This window comes from Entelurus aequoreus, linkage group LG17 (genome assembly GCF_033978785.1).
Source record: "Entelurus aequoreus isolate RoL-2023_Sb linkage group LG17, RoL_Eaeq_v1.1, whole genome shotgun sequence".
Lineage (NCBI taxonomy): Eukaryota > Metazoa > Chordata > Actinopteri > Syngnathiformes > Syngnathidae > Entelurus > Entelurus aequoreus.
In genome coordinates, this window is record NC_084747.1 from 53251691 (window position 1) to 53257740 (window position 6050).

A 6050-nucleotide genomic window follows, 5' to 3' on the forward strand; every position below is an offset into this window, starting at 1 on the left:
ACACTTTCCCTGCCACGTCGAGAAACTGCTACTAATTAAATCCATAAAGCAGGAAATAAAGAAGACCAGAACATGTACAGACCAATTGGCCTTCTCCACGTTATAACAAAAGGAATAGAACATTTGAAGTTAAAAGGTGGCTTTGGAGCAATCAAGGCTGCTCACACGGTCACTAAGAGGGCCATTATGTAGAACAGGGGTGTCAAACTCATTTTAGGTCGGGGGCCACATGGAGAAAAACCTACTCCCAAGTGGGCCAGACATGTAAAATCACGGCACGATAACTTAAAAATAAAGACAGCCTCAGATTGTTTTCTTTGTTTAAAAATAGAACAAGCACATTCTGAAAATGTACAAATCATATTGTTGTTGGTTTTTTTTACACTTACATGTTGCGGTTAATAGTATTCTATCTTTATTTGTCGTTATTTATATTTTCTGAATAAATTATGCGATAATGTTCATCAGTCAACTCATTGGTGTTCATTTTCAATCTATCAAGATAACAAAAATTATATGAAAACCAAATTACAGCATGTTATGTAGTTTGATCATTTACCTCGACTGATGTACTAACATCATGTGGTTTATTTTGTACATACACTACCGTTCAAACAATTTTGTGGAATAGCCTTCATTTCTAAGAACAAGAATAGACCGTCGAGTTTCAGATGAAAGTTCTCCTTTTCTGGCCATTTTGAGCGTTTAATTGACCCCACAAATGTGATGCTCCAGAAACTCAATCTGCTCAAAGGAAGGTCAGTTTTGTAGCTTCTGTAACGAGCTAAACTGTTTTCAGATGTGTGAACATGATTGCACAAGGGTTTTCTAATCATCAATTAGCCTTCTGAGCCAATGAGCAAACACATTGTACCATTAGAACACTGGAGTGATAGTTGCTGGAAATGGGCCTCTATACACCTATGTAGATATTGCACCAAAAACCAGACATTTGCAGCTAGAATAGTCATTTACCACATTAGCAATGTATAGAGTGTATCTCTTTAAAGTTAAGACTAGTTTAAAGTTATCTTCATTGAAAAGTACAGTGCTTTTCCTTCAAAAATAAGGACATTTCAATGTTACCCCAAACTTTTGAACGGTAGTGTATGTAGCATCATCTACAAAGATTCACTGTTATGTGGATCCACTATGGACTGTACTTAGTTGGGGGGTTACCCACATAGCGGTCCTCTCCAAGGTTTCTCATAGTCATTCACATCGACGTCCCTTATGTGGGCTCTGTGCCGAGGATGTCGTTGTGTCTTGTGCAGCCCTTTGAGACTTTTGTGATTTAGGGCTATATAAATAAACATTGATTGATTGATTGATTGATTGAAAGAATGTCCATTGCGACATCCAGTGGACACATTTCGAACAGCGGTTTATTTCATTCAAATATTTCAGGTTAATTGTTATACTTAGCAAACTCATCCCGCGGGCCGGATAAAACCTGTTCGCGGGCCTGATCCGGCCCTCGGGCCGTACGTTTGACACCCCTGATGTAGACACATCAATTTAATGAGTATTATATTTATCCATGTGAGCATTTTTGTTGTAGATTGGGAGGTATGGCTGTTAAAATCTTGGTTGTTGTTACGAATGATGACAGATGTGAACAAGAGCATGTATTGTCTTTGTGTGATGATTTAAATACGGTGTGGTTGTATTGTATATTAAGAATGTGTCCATGAAGAGGCATTTTATGATTTTTCCTAAAATTGATTACATGCTACAGTAGGATTATTTTTTGAGTAATTATTGATTATTATACACTCCAACACTAATGGAGGATTGGACAAAATTTGAAGTAGTTAAAAGTTAGTGCCGCACTATTTCATTCATTTATTAATAACATTCTTTCTTTTCCTACTCAGTCATGACAAAAGAAGAGGAAAACCTTCCGGGATTTGTGATAGAAACGGCAGTCTAGTATGAAGATGATGAGATCATTCCGACAGAATTTGAAATGAGGAGTCAAACTTTGTGATGAATTCATTGTCTCTGCGAGGAGGCACAAATAGCAAACCCTGAAAAGTAAACTACTGCCAAAAAAAAAAAAAAAAAGGAAAATGATATTTTGCTCACCGACTCGAGACTATGATTCTTTTTTCTGACTCAGCGAGTGAGGTGATGAGACTTGTCACTTCCAGAAAATTGACTTTTTGTTCATCATTCCTTTATTTACGTGTGCCGCTTTTGCTTGTGTCCGTTCTCATACAGAAAATTGTCAGCCGCGTTCAGCTGCATCATGTGCCAATTACGCCGGCACAAGTCCCCTCTGGGCGAGTCTCACTAAGCAGTCGCCCCGGTAACGCCTGCGGGCAGTTATTTTAGGCCTAACAGGATCTGGGTTCCCATCGACATTAATTGGAAGTGAAACATAACAGCACTTTCCATAGTCGAGGCGACATGAAAAAGTGATATACTCAGATCTGGTGACGTTTCCTTGCATAAAAGACATACAGTAGAATGCTTTAGCGCAGGGTTTCTTCAAACCAGGGGTGTCCAAAGTGCGGCCCGGGGGCCATTTGCAGCCCGCAGCTAATTGTTTACCGGCCCGCCACACATTCTGGAAATACTATTGTAAAAATAAAAAAGTACATTAAAAAAAGTGGAATGAGGTGAAATCTAACGAGAAAAAGTTGCAATGTTGACACAAAAGCTGCCATTTTTCTTTTGTCTTTCTTTATTTTTCTTTTTTTGCCATTGCTCAAAAAATAATAATAATGACAGAAAAATTCCATGTTATAATGAATTATTTTCAGGGCTCCAATGACTTCAACTATTTCACTTTAAAATGTTTTATGTGGTAAATATTGCATACATTGTGTAGTAGCCATATAAAAACATCAAAGTTTTCTTTGACAAAAGTGCATAAAACAAACAAAATAATAGTTCCAGCATAAAATCGACAGATATATCTGAAGTTGATCTCGTAACTTAAGTGTTAAAAGTCAAAGAAAAACCTAATGAAAATGTATCACTTTATGAGTGGGGCACCTTTTGGATCCCAAATATATTTAGTGATTTTGTATTTATCTTTTCACTGTGATTACTCAAAAATATGAAATAATTAAAATCAACGGTGTCCTGCATTATTGATATTTTAGGGCTCTAATTACTAAATACTGCATATTTCAGTTTTACTATAAAAAAACTATGTTTTTTTTTAATTTGTATTACTTTATATCAGCTTGAAATTGATATAGAGATTTACTGTAAGCGTTAAATAATTTAAAAAAAATAATAATCTGACTTATTTTTAACATTTTAATGACTGAGACCCTTTATGGTCACCGAGACCCCTAAAGGTAAACTAAATAAAAAATCCATATATTTTGTTATGGTTTGAAAATGAAAAATATCAAAATGGCCCCCACATGCTTTAATTTTTCCGTGTGCGGCCCTCAGTGGAAAAAGTTTGGACACCCCTGCTTTAAACAGTGTGACGGGTCCACCTGGGGGGTCTGATGAGGTGTCATGGGGGCCGTGAGAGCCAATGAATAAATTATTCTGACTAATTATTCTAATTCATCCCAAAGGTGTTCTATCGGGGTCAGGTCAGGACTCTGTGCAGGCCAGTCAAGTTCATCCACACCAGACTATGTCATCCATGTCTTTATGAACCTTGCTTTTTGCACTGGTGCACAGTCATGTTGGAAGAGGAAGGGGACCGCTCCAAACACCGCTCCGAGTGTGAAACTCTGCAACCTTGTGGACAGCCTTCCCAGAAGAGTTGAAGCTGTAATAGCTGCAAAAGGTGGACCGACATCATATTGAACCCTGTGGGTTAGGAATGGGATGGCACTTCAAGTTCATATGCGAGTTAAGGCAGGTGGCCAAATACTTTTGGCAATATAGTGTATAACAAACTAAAAATAGCTCTCAGGTTTACCCAATGGCGGGCCGTGTGTTTCCCACCTAGGCCTTCAGTGATGTCCACCTACTCAGTGGCCTAGTGGTTAGAGTGTCCGCCCTGAGATCGGTAGGTTGTGAGTTCAAAGTCATACCAAAGACTATAAAAAAAATGGGACCCATTACCTCCCTGTTTGGCACTCAGCATTAAGGGTTGGAATCGGGGGTTAAATCACCAAAAATGATTCCCGGGCGCGGCACTGCTGCTGCCCACTGCTCCCCTCACCTCCCAGGGGGTGAACAAGGGGATGGGTCAAATGCAGAGGACAAATTTCACCACACCTAGTGTGTGTGTGTGTGACAATCATTGAATTGAAAGATTTGCGTCAACCTGAGACACAAAATCGTTTTGATAGTAGGCTAACATAGCTAATATAGACACTTACATATACATTCGCTGTATACATATACATTCGCTGTACACACATATACACATACTGTACATATACATTCGCTGTACACACATATACACATACTGTACATATACATTCACTGTACAAGCACACATACACATACTGTACATATACAGGTACATATGCACACATACACTCATGCACATAATCACGTTTCATCAAACATATATTAACGTTGTTGCCCTAGGGTAAACTGGGTATAACACATGGCACACTGACAAAGCTTAACCTATTGTTACTATAACAATCTACAAGGTTAAGGTTGCTTCTCTTTCTTCCCCTCCATTTTTCTGCATTCTTTCGTATCTCAAGTTATCATTACGTATATGTATTGTTGCATTTGAACAATTGTATTGTTGATAATAAAGGTAAAGTACTGGTATTGTTTATTATCAATAGCACTATTTCTATTGGTATTCATATTACTCCATTTTTAGTGTAATAATGCTCATTGTCATTTCTGTATTTTTTTTTTATTTTAAATTTTCGCTAACTGCTTATTTGCTATTACTTTTACCATCATATTTGTACATGTCGTATTTGCTGATGTTGCTCTGTTGTTGTTGTTGCTGTTGTTGTTTTTGTCTCTCTGTCTAATCCCCCTCTTGTCCCCACAATTCCCCCCTCTGTCTTCCTTTTTCTCTCTTTCTATCCCCTCCTGCTCCGGCCCGGCTGCACCAAATGATAATATAAATACATTTAATAAAGTCAAAATACAAGTAAGGCAACAAGAGAAGTATCCTACACTTCTCTTTTGTAAAGTAAATCTGAACAGCCGATATGGGCATCTACATCTGCTGTATGATTTGCCCGAGAAGCTGGGCAGGACATTATAAAAATAATAATAATAATAATAATAATAATAATAATAATAATAATATAGACACTTACATAATGTGTTGCCTTCATTATAACACTTATACAAGACTTTTAATTTTTTTTCTGCTACAGACATTTTTTTTGTTCTTGTTTTTTTGGTCCTATATGGCTCTTTCAACATTTTAGGTTGCCAACCCCTGGCCTAAAGGACCCCCTCGGGACAGAATTCTCAACACGCTGCGGTATCACTTACTTGTTGTCGTTTTGCTTGAGGATCGCCAGGTTGCAGCGGGTGAGTGTTTGAATGAGCAACTAATGAAATATGCGTTGCGTGTATACGCTACGTCAAAGTAAACAAACAAACTCAAAGCCGACGCATGCATCAAACCGCTGGCTCGAACCCGTAAAACAAAAACAAAACAGCGCCACTTTTGTACTTTCTTTTCATTTCAAATCTAAAGTTCAATACTGAGCGGTTGAAAACAACTGCTGCTGGCATCTCTTGTGTGCAGCGAGCGCACCTGTGTCAGATTGATTATCAAGGCCTCAGCCTGCATTGATTGCATCACCGCTCAAAACCAACAAAAATGTGACATTTGCAGTTTCTCTTTAGATGGCTCCAACATTGTCTATAACTTGTGGATGACAGAGCAGACAGGGAACAATAAGGAAGCATTTGATGGTGTTTCTTTCTGTCATCATAATTAATTATTACTATTATTCACTATAGTTAATCAAAACAGTACTGTGATCGGACAACACGTCTGAGTATGGGCTTTTACTGCTATCCTGTGTCTATGTTCAAGTGCGGTATAAAACAAGTAAAACATCAGCACAGTATTTGTTTTGCAATTTTTGTGAAAAATAAGACATTAAAAAAATCACAACAATTCAATGTCA

The 6050-nt window shown here is 37.9% G+C and overlaps 1 protein-coding gene across 1 annotated transcript in view; it reads right to left on the reverse strand.

Moving 5' to 3' along the window:
• Positions 1–5526, reverse strand: part of grid2 (glutamate receptor, ionotropic, delta 2) — a 1088972-nt gene extending 1083446 nt beyond the window's left edge. The window contains exon 1 of the mRNA XM_062025903.1: positions 5404–5526. The gene's annotated coding sequence lies outside the window, so the exon portion shown is untranslated. The remainder of the gene's footprint in view (positions 1–5403) is intronic.
• Between the last annotated feature and the right edge of the window lie 524 nt (positions 5527–6050).